The following is a 15,633-nucleotide window of genomic DNA, read 5'->3' as shown; positions in this document are numbered from 1 at the left end:
CACACACCACACACATCAAAGTTCCTCTCTAGTACTGAAAATTGACTACGTCATCACATATGATACTGATGAGCCCAGCTGTTTTAAATTTTAATTAAAATATTAATTACTAAGTTTTAGTATAGTACTCATATTTCTTTTGTCTTATTTTGTTTTTCTCTGAAAATGTTGCTTTGTTATATATTCAAGTGAAAAACTACTTTTTACTTAGTAATGCCTGAATGGTCATTCAAAAATACAGATTTTAAGAACTAAGCAAGGTGCCAGTGTTTCATGCCTGCAATCCTGGTTTCTCATGCCTGTAATCCTACCTAGCAAGAAAGCTTAGCAAGCACAAGGACCTAAGTTCAAACTCCAATACTAGGGCTGGGAAGGTGGCTCAGTGGTAGAGTGCTTGCCTAGCATGCATGAGGCCCTGGGTTTGATTCTTCAGCACCCCATAAAACAGAATAATCAGAAGTGGCACCTGTGGCTCAATTGGTAGAGCGCTAATCTTGAGCTCAAAAGCTGAGGGACAGCACCTAGGCCCAAAGTTCAAGCCCCACGACCAACCAAAAAAAACAAAAAACAAAAAAAAACTCCAGTACTCCCCTCCCACTCAAAAAAGGGAAAAAGGGCTTAAGAATTTCATATCAAATTTATTATCCATTGGTGATTCAACAATCTTCCTTAGCTCAAGAGGGTTTTCTATACCTACTTGCAAACAAGCTATGGTTCACATGGCTGCCTGAGAGCCATTTAAATCCACGTTGCTCTCCGGCTTGATTTCCTTCAATACTGAAGTTCAGTCCTCAGTATTTCCCACCAGGTTCTGGTCTGTCTCACCAGTTCCATTTGAAACCAGGCCAACCTGGTTTCCTCTAATGTGGCCACAGGGCCTCAGGTTTTCAAATGTGCTCTTTTACTATCTCCTCTCCCAAGAGTTTGTATAAGCTGAGCTCTCTCATCAGGACTCTACTCCTGACCTCTCAACCTTCACAATCAGCTCAAATGTCACTCTTTAAGAATTTTCCAACATCCTCCCTTTACTATAACTGATCCTCTTCTCCTTCCTATCACAGTTTTTCTAAAAATTCGTAATTATCTACGTGAAATTATTTGACTAATATCTGTAATCTAAGTTTCACAAGAGACTTTTTTCTCTCACTGACTCATCCATTGTTGAAGAAATGAATATTACACACTCAATATTTGTTAAATAAGTAGACCAATTTGACTATCAGAACAAATACACTAAAACTACCTAAAAAGAATATAAAGTCAAGAGAAAACACAGGAAAGTTACATTTTCTAGGAATTTTACTATTTACATTTTTGCTTCAACATTTGCAGGGAGCTGGGACAAACGCCATTACAAGATGGCGCCCAACTCCTTTCAGCTTAGAGGTAAACAACTCCACATTAGGCAGTGCTTGGCGGGACTGCGGGTCCCTAGCTTTGCGCATGCACCATCATCGTAAATCCTGAGCCAATCCCGTGGCACCTGGTGACGGCAAAAGGCGGACAGCCAATCCTGAAGCGACCCGTGTTCCAAACCCTATATAAGCGGCTGTATTTTCTTGCTCGCTCTCTTGTGCTCAAGCTCTCCCTTCAACTAAAAGGCTCTCCGATAAAGTGTGATCTGAGAAGACTCCTGGTGTGGTGGTCGTTCTTCCTCGCTGGCCGAGAAGGCGTTCGCCGCAAGTGGTGCCGAAACCCGGGACCTGCGCAAGAGGTCGAACAGGAGCCAGAACTCAACACACGGAGAGGAGACGTCGGTAAGTATCCCTAGGTATGCTGTTTTTTACTATGGACTATTGGTTGTTTACATTGCTGCTTCCTTTGTGGTTTGTCTTTCTGGTGGTTCTCTGTGCCTGTCTGCGTTGTGGGGATGACCACAAAGAGGGGGTCTCAAGGAGACCCCTGTACCCTTCTTTGAAGGAATTTTCAAACCGGTTCTCAGCCCTACATGTGGAAGGGCAGGACCAAGAACGCAGTGATCCTGTGAGTGACTCAGAGCAAGAAATGTTAGAGGAGGAGGGAGAGCAGCTCGATCCAGCTGATAATGAAGACTTAGAAGAGGCTGCGGCTGAGTATGAGGCAGACAGATATGGGGGGTGGCGTCCCCAAACGATAAGAGTACCGCAGCAGCCAGAAAGGAGGAAAGGAGCTGGCCCTCACCTGTCGGTCCCTCCCCCGCCGCACCCGCCGGCGGGGCGGAGTCACTTTATAAAAGGGAGCACATGGTCGCGGCTGGCGGCCGCATTTCCGGTTTTTGAAAATCCAATTACTAATGAAAGAAATTTTGAGCCGGTTTCCTACTCCCAGCTTAAGGATTTAGTTGAGGCAGTCCGGACTTATGGAGTGACGGCTAATTATACCATAGCCTTACTCCGAAGGCTGACTGTTAATGCCATGACGCCTACGGACTGGTTCGAGGTGGCCCGCACCTGCCTTAACCACGGGCAATTTCTTTTTTTTTTTTTTTTGTCGGTCGTGGGGCTTGAACTCTGGGCCTGGGCGCTGTCCCTCAGCTCTTCAGCTCAAGGCGAGCGCTCTACCACTTGAGCTACAGCGCCACTTCCAATAGTTTCTTTTTTTTTTTTTTTAATTTCTTGATTTTCGATCTATTGTTCATGATAAGGCTCAAGCTCAATATAGACAAAACGTCCATGATGGGAATCCTGATTGGACTGTAGACATGCTTCTTGGGCAGGGACCCTTTGCCGTGGATCAAATGGGGTACCCCTTTGAAGTGTACCGGCAAGTGAATACCCTTTTTTACAAATCCTGGCGAGCTCTTCCAAACAAGGGGGAGATGGCGGGCAATTTAACAAAAATCACTCAGGCCCCTAATGAACCATTTTCCGACTTTGTTGCTCGCATGCTGGAGACAGCTGAGCGGGTGTTAGGAAATTTGGAGACAGCCATGCCATTTGTGCAACAAATCATTTTTGAACAAAGTACTCAGGAATGTCAGAGGGCAATTACCCCAGTTAGAACTCAAAGCCTGGAAGCTTGGATAAAAGCCTGTAGAGAGGTGGGTGGCCCTCTGACCAATGCGGGGCTGGCGGCTGCTGTTTTGTCAGCTACCAGGGCCGCAAAAAATAATAAGGGAAAAGGATGTTTTCGGTGTGGTCAGTTGGGACATGTTAAACGGCAGTGCCCTCAAAATGGTGGTCCTGCACAAAACACGCCCAGGCCGCTAAGGACTCCAGGGGTGTGTCCTCGTTGTAAAAAGGGGAAGCATTATTGTAGGCCAGATCGGGAGGATGCAACCCTTTGTGGTTGACGTCCCCGTTAACCTTTGGGGAAGAGATGTACAGCAACAGCTAAAGTTAACCTTGACTAATGATTATTCCGAGGCCAGTCAAAACATGATAAAACAACAAGGATTTGTTCCAGCCCTGGGGCTTGGGCGATGTCTCCAAGGATGCAAGGAGCCAATAGAGCCACTTCCTAAGCAGGATAGAAAGGGTTTGGGTTTTTCTTAGGGGCCCCTGAAAACAAAGCTTCCACTAAAGGTGCGGTGCCCATACCTTGGTTATCCCAAAAAGCGGTGTGGGTTCCTCAGTGGCCCCTCTCTCAAGAAAAGTTGGAAGCAGCACAAACCCTTGTTCAGGAACAGCTACAGTTGGGGCATGTTGAACCTTCCGTGTCATCCTGGAACACCCCAATTTTTGTAATAAAAAAGGCCTCTGGAAAATGGAGACTGCTACATTACCTTCGAGCAGTAAATGCTCAGATGCAGATCATGGGACCGGTGCAAAGGGGGCTCCCCCTGCTTTCGGCATTACCTAAAGAATGGCCTATTTTAGCCTTAGATATTAACGATTGTTTTTTCTCCATACCGCTCCATAAATAGGACAGGGAGCGCTTTGCTTTTACTTTACCTTCAGTTAATCATGAAACTCCGGATGCTCGCTACCAGTGGAAGGTTCTCCCTCAGGGGATGGCTAATAGCCCAACAATTTGTCAATTGTTTGTAGGAGCTGTGTTGGCCCCTGTTAGAAAAAACTTTCCAAAGGTACGGATTATCCATTATATGGATGATATCTTGTTGGCTGCTCCTTCAAAAGAGACTCTTCATAGAGTGTTTGGGCAGATAACGGAGACCTTAGCTGAGAAGGGATTGATAATTGCCCCTGAAAAGGTTCAACAGACTAGTGTTGTTCAATTTCTGGGAACCATTGTTTCTCCCAATGAGATTAAGCCGCAAAAGACCGGGTTGCCTTATAATCCTCAAGGACAAGGTATAGTGGAAAGAGCCAATAGAAGCATAAAAGAAATGCTTCAAAAACAAAAAGGGGGAATTGCTGAGTCAGCATCCCCCAGGGAAAGACTTTCCCTTGCGCTCTTTACCCTCAATTTTTTAATTTTAAATGATAAAGACCAGTCTGCAGCAGACCGGCATGTGACAAGAGACTCTACAGACAATAAAGACATGGTTATGTGGAAGGATGTCATTGATAACAAATGGTATGGACCGGATCCGGCTATTACGAGATCCAGGGGAGCTGTTTGTGTTTTTCCACAGGATCAAGAAACACCACATTGGGTCCCAACTCGGCTAACAAGATTGGTCAAGGAAACTCAGGACGGAAAACAGGATGATCAAGAAGGCGTTGAGCGTGATAATATTACTGATGGTCAAGACCTATCACAGTCAAGGAGAGCTACGATGGGGGATCCTATCGGTGTTCCCGAGGCCGATGCCAGTTAGGCACGATGCCCGCCTTTTTAACAAAACCATGGATCTCCCGTACCTCACACTGGATGTGGAAGAAGCGCCCATCAGAAAAAATCGATCCATTTCCCTAAACGGGAGCTTGTGCTTCCAATTGGTTAAAAATGCATCTGCCCTTTCTCCAGGCATCCTGCTCTTATCTCAAACAGCAGTTATCTTTTAGGTAATTGGACTGGCGAGTTTGATGAGATGCTGGAGCAGCTGCGGATTGCCATTGTGATTGTTAATTCAACGCGAGTGGATCCCGGATTTGTGGAAGGGCTCCAGTCCTGGATTTCCTCCGCTGTTTCCTGGTTTAAGGAGTGGGTGGGAGTTGGAATTTTTTTAGCCTGCTGTTTGGGCGGATGCGTGGTCTGCCTATGGTTGGTCTGTCGCCTTCGAGCCCAAACCAGTAGGGACAAAGTTGTTATTTCGCAAACATTAGCCGCCTTGGAGAGTGGATCCTCACCCCAAATTTGGCTGTCGGCCCTGAGAGGTCATTAAGCCTTATCATTTCGCATAGCCCTAGCACCCCGAGGGATCTGGGGATCCCATCGCACCGGGACGGGTATGTGACTGATAACTTGGAACAGGGTGTAAGGCAAACGCACTGCACTTGGGCAAACGCACTGCACTTGGGCAAACGCACTGCACATGGGAATCACTTCCTGGCGTAAGCCCAAGAAGAGCACGTTGGGCTGCAAGTGGGTTGATGCCCAAGATCCCACCTCTGCAAAAAAGGCATCGGACGGGCCTGGTCGTCACTGGGGAAGGCGCCCCCCAGGCGAAGGCCAGTGCAAGGTCCTCTTTTTGAGGCAGAGGCCCGACCTCTACTCTTACCTGTTGCCAAAACAAAAAGGGGGAACTGCAGGGAGCTGGGACAAACGCCATTACAAGATGGCGCCCAACTCCTTTCAGCTTAGAGGTAAACAACTCCACATTAGGCAGTGCTTGGCGGGACTGCGGGTCCCTAGCTTTGCGCATGCGCCATCATTGTAAATCCTGAGCCAATCCCGTGGCACCTGGTGACGGCAAAAGGCGGACAGCCAATCCTGAAGCGACCCGTGTTCCAAACCCTATATAAGCGGCTGTATTTCCTTGCTCGCTCTCTTGCGCTCAAGCTCTCCCTTCAACTAAAAGGCTCTCCAATAAAGTGTGATCTGAGAAGACTCCTGGTGTGGTGGTCGTTCTTCCTCGCTGGCCAAGAAGGCGTTCGCCGCAAACATTCAATAAAATCCATTCAGAGCCTCAGCCTAGGAGGCATCATTCTGAGAGTGCCTACCCTAATTTTTAAACAGTGGTTTTTACCTCTTCCAGACACAATGAAAACAGCTGGAGATTAGAAGTAGAAATAGAAGAGCAGAAGCTCGAAGTGAGTTGTTTTTTTGTTTTGAAAAATAAAGAAAACTGAGAAGAGGCTGCTTATATTCTAGAACAGTACGTCCAGTTAAGGAGTAGGATAGTGAACCACATCACTGTTGCTAAGCATATGAACTTGGGCATCAGACTCCTGGGTTAAGAATACACTGTTGGTGGGAATGGAAACAAGTACAACCACTCAAAAACTGAAACATAGACTAACTTATGACCCAGCAATACTACTCTTGGATATTTACCCAGAGCATTACAAGTCAGAATACAGTAAAGACACATGCACATCCATGTTCATTGCTGCACTACTCACAATAGCCAACTGAAGAACCAACCCAAATGCCCTACAAAAGATGAGTGGATCAAGAAAATGTGGTAACATATATATGATGGAATTTTACTAAGTCTTTAGAAAGAAAAACATGTCATTTGCAGGGAAATTGATGAACTTAGTAGAACAGATTATGTTAAGTGAAGCAAGCTAGGCTCGGAAAGAGTGTATGTTTTCTCTCATATGTGGAAGCTAGATCTAAAATACAACTAGGCATGGTAACATGTACAGGGCTCAATGCATTTAAACAATAACAAACTGATTAAAGGACGATATACTTAGGGTAGGACTGTAAAGGCATAAATCCACTGAACAACTAAAAAATACTATTTATCAAAACAAATACTAGGAAAGAAAAACATTTTTTGGGAGGGGATAGAAAAAGAGAAGTATAGGAGTGGAGGAAGGGTAAGAAAATGCAGTCGGGGCTGGGAAGGTGGCTCAGTGGTGGAGCACTTGCCTTGCATGCATGAGGCTCTGGGTTCGATTCCTCAGCACCCCATAAGCAAAAAGAAAAAAGCTGGAAGTGGCGCTGTGGCTCAAGTGGTAGAGCGCTAGCCTTGAGCTAAAAAGCTGAGGGACAGCACCCAGACCCAGAGTTCAGGCCCCACGACCGGACCAAAAAAAAAAAAGAAAGAAAATGCAGTCATTGTATTTCATATATACTATGGAAAAAGTGAGCTATACAACTTGTAGGTAGAGACAGGAGGGGGAAAATGAAGGAGGGGGGTGACATTGTCCAATGCTAGTAAAGCGTTGTACTCATAACCTAATTTGTGGAATTACAATCCTTTTGTGCAACTCCTTAATAACAAGTAAAATTAATAATAAAAACAGAAAAATCCAGTCTTTCACCCTTTCCTTGTGTGACCTTGGGTAACTTTAATCTTTCTTAACTTTAATCTTCGTTCCTTCATCTGCAAAATGGAGTTTAGTTTATTATACACCTAATATACAGCTGTGTGAACCAAGTTAACATAAGTAGTTATTGAGATAATAAGTACTCTTAGCATTGGCTATTATTATTATTTTGCATGCAGTAATCAAGGAGAGTGAGTCAAGAGACGTGGCTCTATGGACTGAAGAGAAGTTTGGAATTAAATAAGAATTACCCATTGTCAACAGTTCATCAGTATAACAGAAATGAGTGTTTGAAAAGTGTTTTTCATGAGTTTGCAGACATTTCCTGAGTTTGATGACTGAGCAAAAAAAAAAAAAAACAAAAAACCACAGCACATAATGTAACATCTGATGAATCCAAGAGATGAAATGCTATACCCATAATATAAAGTTATTACAATTTTTTTTATTAGATGTCATTTCTTGAGGCTAGGCATGGTAACACTTGTGGCCCCAGCTACTTGGGATGTGGAGGTAGGAGGATCATGGCAAGGACAGCCTGGGTGAAGTTAGCAGAAGACCCTATCTGAAAAGCAAACAACAAAAACCCCTAAAAGATGAGCATGGCTCAAATAGTATACCACTTTCACAACAAGCACAAGCCCCAAGCTCAATCCCCAGTGTGACAAAAATAAAAATTAAAAAAAAAAAAACAAAGAAGTAATTTCTTCCTTTAAATTTACATTCAATTTACATGACTGCCTACCTTAGTCAATAGAGATCAAAATATAAAGGCATCTTATACTGAAAATGGATAATAAAATAGAAAAATAAAAAGGAGTTATTAATCAACCTGAAATAAAAGATATATGGCACATAAAGCAAAAGAAAAACAGATAACACATAAAAATGGAAATGCACAAAACCCTAATAAATTATCTCCTTCTCTTGTAAGCTAGGCTATTAATATTCATTAAATTCCACCCAAGAAGCAATAACCTAATGGATAGGGGGAGGATGCTAATTTCTCTAAGTGGGTCAGTGGATGATAACAAAACATGTTTTTGAAGAATTCATTATAAAATAAAAATTTTTTTTTCAGTGTGGATTAGCATTCTATTATCCAGTTATAAGTATAGGCAGCACAAGAAAATAAACCTTTCTCTTCACGACAAGATGGCTGCTTTCCATAACACAGAATAATTTAACAACATTGATTATAATAGCACACGAGTGTTGAAGAGCTAGTGACCAATGACATAAATCTTCGTATACTCTAGAGGCTAAAAATATTTTGTAAAAGGGAATTTCAGGCATTATTCTATTTTTTTTTTTACATTTTTCCCCAGAGCTGAGGACTGAACTCAGGGCCTTGCACTCACCAAGCAAGCCCTCTTCCACTGAGCTAAATCCCCAACCCCTCAGGCATTATTTTAAAAGAATATAAATTTATAATCTTTGACTTGAATCTACTGATACTAGTTATACTTTTTTTTTTATCTTTCCTGCTGAAAGAAGGGTGACACTATTTAATAAATGATTTTTCCATTTTCAACTCTCAGCAGCCATTTTATGTGCTGTCTTTGTCAGAGGTCTCCAGATCTTTTTGATTGTATAGCCCTATACATAAAAATGCTCTTGAACAAGAGCTATGAAATATGTGTATACACTAAATATGTATATCCTGTCAGTATACGAGAAGCTACTATAGCTTAATTTATTTTATGGCTTAAGTAAGAAATTTGATATTTCATTCTGGCACCACTGTGGATCACCGTGTCTGTACTGAAAAACACTGAGCCCTAGCAGATGCAGTGACAAGCTTTTGTCATTTTTTTGAAATTAATACAATTCTCTATCAATCACTGAGAGATGAAGAAAGGTCATTAACAGCTTTACTCTTTGATGATAGATAGTTGTCATGAAAGTACGAAGATTTGTGGATGATTATTACGAGTGAAAAATATGGGTACCTCTAATATTTTAAAACTCTAATATCACTCAAGTACGATAAATGCATGTATGAAATATGCCTACCATTTTGTACAATATATGCCAACAAAAAACCCTTGTATATAAATGCAGTGGAAAAATATGAACAGATGCTCAAGATTGTCAGTCACCAGAGTAATATGAACTGAAATCACAATGAGATACCACTTTACATTGTTTTGATTAGGCTATACTCAAAAGTCAGATTATAATACATGTTGGCAAGGATGTGGGGGTGGGGAAACTTTTTTCTTTTGTCAAGGGCCATTTACATATTTATAACACCATTCAAAACCATATAAAATTATCAATACAGGCAGACAGCTGAGGATAACTGACGAGACACTTATGAGAGGCATATGTATCTGACTTGTGTACTAAATGATTTCGTGGGTTTCATACAATCCTCAAGTCAGATGTTCCTTACCTAAGAAAAATTTGATCCAAATACCTTGTTACTGAGAATACAAAATGACATAGCTGCCTAAGACAACAATTTGGTGCCAGGTGCCAGTGGCTCACGCCTGTAATCCTAACTACTCAGGAAGCTGAGGACACGGTTCAAAGCCAGCCCTGGCAGGAAAGCCATGAGTCTCTTATATCCAATAAACCACTAGAAAACCAGAAGTGGTACAGTGGCCCAAGTGATAGAGCGCTCGCCTTGAGCTGAAACACTCAGGGTCAGTGCCCAGGCCCAGAGTTCAAGCTCCATGACCAACAAACAAAAAAACAAAAACAAACCCAAGACAACAATTTGGTAATCCTCCAAAGTTAAACACAGAGGTACCATATGACCTATAATCAAGTTCTCTCCTAGGTATGCTCTGAAGTGAATTTGAAAATATCCATCCACACAGTCTTGCACATTAAGTGTTCACAACAGATCATTTTTCATAACAGCAAAAAATATATTAGTAGAGGAAATCAACATATTAATAATCAACACAATATGGTCTATCCATACAACAGAATATTATCCAGCCATAAACACAAATGAAGAGATTTATCCTGTAACATAGATATACCCTGAAGCCTGCTGTGAAAGAACTAAGAACTGAAAATATATAAAGTCAATTTTTTTTCCTTTTTCTTTTTTGTTGGTCGTGGGACTTGAACTCTGAGCTTGGGCACTGTCCTTGCACTCTTCAGCTCAGGGCGAGCGCTCTACCACTTGAGCCACAGCGCCACTTTCGGTTTTCTAGTGATTTATTGGAGATAAGAGTCTCACTGACTTTCCTGCCTGGGCTGGCTTTGAACCGTGATTCTCATATCTCACTTGGCCTCCTGAGTAGCTAGGATTACAGGCGTAAGCTACCAGCACCCGGCAAAGTCAAAGTTTAAAATGCTTAATTGTGATCTAAAACATTTTAAGTGGGTGGACAGATAGTACATGCCTGAAAAGTGCATATATTTGTAGTTACCAAGCAAAACATGTTAAGAAACAAGAGCCATCCAGTTACTATGGACTTTAAAAACTGTTGTAGCTAACGATAGAAAACTAACTTTAAAAAATGATTCTTTTATGAATGGGTAAATCTACTGAAAAAAAAAAAGTAGATCAGGGGCTGGAGGTAAAGGGGGGTGATAACAAAGTACTGAAATGTAGTGCTGATGGATGTGCAACTCGGTATTAGAAACGATCAAACTGGTAAATAACTGGAAATGTTATAGAAATTGTTGACTGTCCACCCAAATCAACATTGCCCATTTCCAGAACTTATCAGCCATGCTACATTTACAAATCTCTCACAAAGTTGGGGTTTGAGAATGGCTTTCTGCCTCGATTGTATAAAATCATTTCCCACCTGGCCTTTGTTTAACTTGCTAACTAGATTAACTTGCTAGCTCTACAAATATAGTCTAATCTCACCCATGAGCCCCTAGTATGCCACATATTGTTTATCACCCCAAATTACAGAACATTCTTTTCAAACTCTGTCAGCTTTTTTTTTTGGTCCAGTTGTGGGGCCTGAACTCTGGGCCTGGGTGCTGTCCCTCAGTTCTTCAGCTCAAGGCTAGCGCTCTACCACTTGAGTCACAGCGCCACTTCCGGCTTTTTTCTTTTTGCTTATGTGGTGCTGAGGAATCGAACCCAGGGCCTCAGGCATGCAAGGCAAGCGCTCTACCACTGAGCCACCTTCCCAGCCCCAAATTCTGTCAGCTTTGAAACCAGTAACTTAAGCAAATGAAAGGTGGGCTTCTACCTATTGTTTAATAGTCTTGTATAGATCATGTTCAGATTTTGTAGCTCTCTCTCTGGTCTGTAGTCATCTATGAATTCATTTATGGGCCAAACTGCATTTTTTTTTCAGTGGTGGGGCTTCAACTCTGGGCCTGGGTGCTGTCCCTCAGCTCAAGGCTCAAGGTGAGTACTCTACAACTTGAGCCACAGCACCGCCTCTAGCTTTTTCTGCTTATGTGGTGCTGAGGAATCGAACCCAGGGCTTCATGCATGCGAGGCAAGCACTCTACCACTGAGCCACCTTCCCAGCCCCCAAACTGCATAAATTTTAAGTCAGTGGACTTACTGGTCTCTTCAGATTCTGCAGCTGAAGATCACCATGGGGTGGAGCTGGAACCCTGACAGTAACTTTAATGTATATAAAGGATATATGAACCACTTTGTGTTTTGTTATTTAAAATATTCTTTTAATTTATTATTATTATTGGTAGTACTGAGGATTAAATTTAGGGCCTCTCACTTGCTAGGCAGGTGTTCTACCACTTGAGTTTTCATTAGTTACTTTGAGGTAATGTTCCACTTGATGCCTGGACTGGCTTCGGCTACAATCCTTTTGCTTGCACCCCCCCACCTCCTGTCACTGGAGATGACAGGAATGTACAGCCATTGGCAGAGAGCACACATGTAGTTGTAGACTAGATCATACCAAGCAAGGACTGTGATGTGGGTGTCTGAAATGTCTGAGACTTGTCTTTGGAGGCCTGCTGCCCTTTGCCAGCTCTGCCCACTCTGTGAAGGAGAGCTAGTCAGTATATCCCATCCTGTGGTTCACTGGGGATAGGCGTGCAGAAGGAAGAAGAAAAAGCCTACAGAAAGCAAAGTTATTTATACAACTGCAGGAAACAACAGCAGCAGATTTCTGCCCTGCATTCTTGAACAGATAGGCATCAAAAGCAAACCAACAATCCCACCAAAGCCGCCCGGCACCAGCAGCGCGACGAAGGGACCTGCCCTCAGACCACCCGCCCAATCGCGATCGCAACGACCCGGCGGGGGCCGCCCAACCCAGCCCGCAACCACCCCAACTGAACTCGGATTGCAACAACAACTGACGACCTGCAAGGTGAGTACCCAACAGGGGACAGTGAATACCTCAAGGGAGACCAGAGCTGGAGGGAATCCCCAGACCCTGACCTAGACTCCCTACCCCAACACCCGGACCACAGGACCCACTAAAACTGGGAACTGTTCGAGAGCTCCACCAGCCGGTGGAGCACACTCTGCTGGCCAGGCCAGAGCAAGAACGCCCCTGGAAGGGAGCTTAAATGCCCAAGCCAGGAACAGCGCCCCTGGGTCAAGACTACCAACAGTAGAAGAAATTTGAACTGTGTCCTCCAGGCTGCATAACCTAGGTGGTATACACATTAGCACAGGCCTAACGAGTGCGCTCCAGGCTGGGGCCGGAACCAGGCCCGGGGACCGGCGCCTGAACAAAGCAAAAAGGGTCAGAAGTGGGGCTGTGGCTCAAATGGTAGGGTGCCAGCCTTGAGCTGAAGAGCTGAGGGACAGCACCCAAACCTAGAGTTCAAGCCCACAACCAGCCCAAAACAAACAAACAAAAACACATCAGGAGCCCATAGCAGACTCCAGTATTTGGGAGAGTGCATCCAGAGCATCTGATCTTCCCAAGAGCACCCGCAGGAGCAAACACAAGCAGTCTAGGCTGCTCAACCCTTCCAAAGGCGGGAATTGCTACAGCAGAGAGCTGAGAATCCTAAGTAAGTCAGAATAGCAGCTGGAAATAGGCTCCCAACAGAATCCAGATCAGGCACAGACTCTCTCTACCAATACAGAATCAGCAACCAAGCAAAGACAGACACACCAAAACAAGATTAAAGAGCAGTCTCCTAAACCCCCATGCGAAAATCACAGAGAAAAATCACAAGGTTTACCACTACCCAGGACAGCAAGCTCACCTCAAAAGCCAGCAGCCACGCAGGGGAGAGCCCCAGTGGGAGCAAAGCAGGAATGGAAGACAAAAACTACATCCAAGGGTTGCTGGAGGCAATGACTCAAGAAATAAAGCGAGAAATGGATCAGAAATTGAAAGAGCACAAGGATGAACTATCAAAAGATATACAGGACATCAAACAAAAGTTGGATGCAAAAATAGAAGCTGCACAAACCTCAGTAAGAAGTGAGATAAACGCCAAATTAGAGGTAATGCATACTGATCTCACCTCATTAAGAGGTGAGATCAGTACTCTGAGAACCAACATTGAATCCATAAAGGGATCCATTTCCTCCATGCAAACCACAATAGAAGTCACGGTCAACAGAGTGAATGAAATGGAAGGTAGAGTGTCAGATACAGAAGACAGAATACACCAACTGGACCAAAAAGTGACAGATATGGAAAAATCACTCAAATTAAACCAAAGGGAAATTCAAGAGCAAGCAGATAATGCTAAAAAATTTAACCTTCGCATAATTGGAGTGGACGAAGGTGAGGAATTCCAGAGCAAGGGAATGCAACACCTATTTAACAAGATAGTCAATGAAAATTTTCCCCACCTAAAAAACGACCATCTTAATTACATCACAAAAGCTTATCGAACACCCAACAAGCAAGATCCCAGGAGAAACACTTCTAGGCACATTATAGTAAAAATGATGGATCTGAATAATAAGGAAACAATCCTGCATGCAGCAAAAATGAAGAAGGAGCTATACTACAACGGGAAAAAAATTAGAATCACTGCAGATCTCTCCACACAAACAATGAATGCAAGAAAAGCCTGGGAAAGCACCATACGAGCCCTGAGAGCCAATAACTGCCAACCCAGACTGATATACCCGGCAAAGCTAGCATTCACATTCGATGGAGAACTGAAAACTTTTAATAGCAAAAAAAAAATAAATGAATACATAAACATTAAGCCAGCATTACAAAGAATTCTAAGAGGGGGGACACAACCTGAAGAAAGCAACCAGGAACTGGGACCTGCCCCAAACAGGCATTACTCAAAGTCTAACTGAGCAAGCACAGGAGGAAAGGAAAGAAGAAAAACTTAGGAAAACGGAATGGCAGGGACAACAATGCATCTCTCTATACTTTCTCTTAATATAAATGGGCTGAATTCGCCAATTAAAAGAAAACGAACTGAGGACTGGATCAGAAAACAAGACCCATCCATCTGTTGCCTTCAGGAGACCCACCTCTCAGCCAAACATACAAACAAACTCAGAGTGAAGGGGTGGAAAAGGATCTACCAATCAAATTCCCCCAATAAGAAAGCAGGTGTAGCTATCCTGATATTTGACAAAATAAACTTTTCATTAAAATCAGTACAGAAAGACAAGGACGGACACTACATATTAATAAAGGGAACAATCCAAGAGGAGGATATAACCATCATCAACTTATATGCCCCAAATATCGGTGCACCCAGATATGTTAAACAAATGCTCTCAAACTTACAGAATAAAATAGATCCCAATACGATAATACTAGGAGACTTTAACACGCCACTCTCACCAAAGGACAGGTCTACCAACCAGAGGATTGGCAAAGAAGCTACCGAATTAAGTGAGGCCATACTTCAAGCGGAATTAACTGACATCTACCGAGTATTTCACCCTAAAACAACACAGTACACATTCTTCTCAGCAGCTCATGGAACTTTCTCCAAAATAGACCATATCATAGTTCATGCAAGGAACTTAAGCAAATACAAAGGGATCGACATAATCTCCTGTATCCTATCTGACCACAGTGGAATCAAGCTAGCTCTCAATAACAAAGCATACCGCAGAAATTTCTCTAATACATGGAAATTGAACAGCACACTCCTTAACAAGGCCTGGATAACAGAAGAGATCAGAGAAGAAATAAAGCATTTCCTACAACTCAATGAAAATGAAAACACCTCACAAAGAAACTTGTGGGACACAGCAAAAGCAGTCCTGAGGGGCAAATTTATTGCCCTCAGTGCCCACATCAAGAGAATGGAGACAGACCAAGTAAATAATCTCATGTTGCAACTAAAACAGCTAGAAAAACAAGAAAAAATGGGACCTAAAGCTACTAGACGAAGCCAGATAACCAAATTGAGAGCAGAGATTAACCAATTAGAAAATCAGAAAACCATAACCAAAATAAACCAAACAAAAAGCTGGTTCTTTGAAAAAATAAACAAAATTGATGGCCCG

The 15,633-nt window shown here is 43.0% G+C and overlaps 1 protein-coding gene and 1 long non-coding RNA gene across 2 annotated transcripts in view; one reads left to right on the top strand and one right to left on the bottom strand.

The window, feature by feature from the left end:
• The window catches only part of Kiaa1958 (KIAA1958 ortholog), a 104,810-nt gene that overhangs the window by 11,167 nt on the left and 78,010 nt on the right, over positions 1-15,633 (bottom strand). The gene's annotated exons all lie outside the window — the stretch shown is intronic.
• On the top strand, positions 1,717-4,580 carry LOC122120899. The gene is made up of 2 exons (XR_006149809.1): positions 1,717-1,757; positions 4,517-4,580. It is a non-coding gene; the product is annotated as an uncharacterized LOC122120899 (long non-coding RNA).

This window comes from Dipodomys spectabilis, unplaced genomic scaffold (assembly GCF_019054845.1).
Source record: "Dipodomys spectabilis isolate Male_0828 unplaced genomic scaffold, ASM1905484v1 ptg000006l, whole genome shotgun sequence".
Taxonomy (NCBI): domain Eukaryota; kingdom Metazoa; phylum Chordata; class Mammalia; order Rodentia; family Heteromyidae; genus Dipodomys; species Dipodomys spectabilis.
Note: the sequence above shows the minus strand (reverse complement) of the source record. Positions and strands in the feature narration are given on the sequence as shown.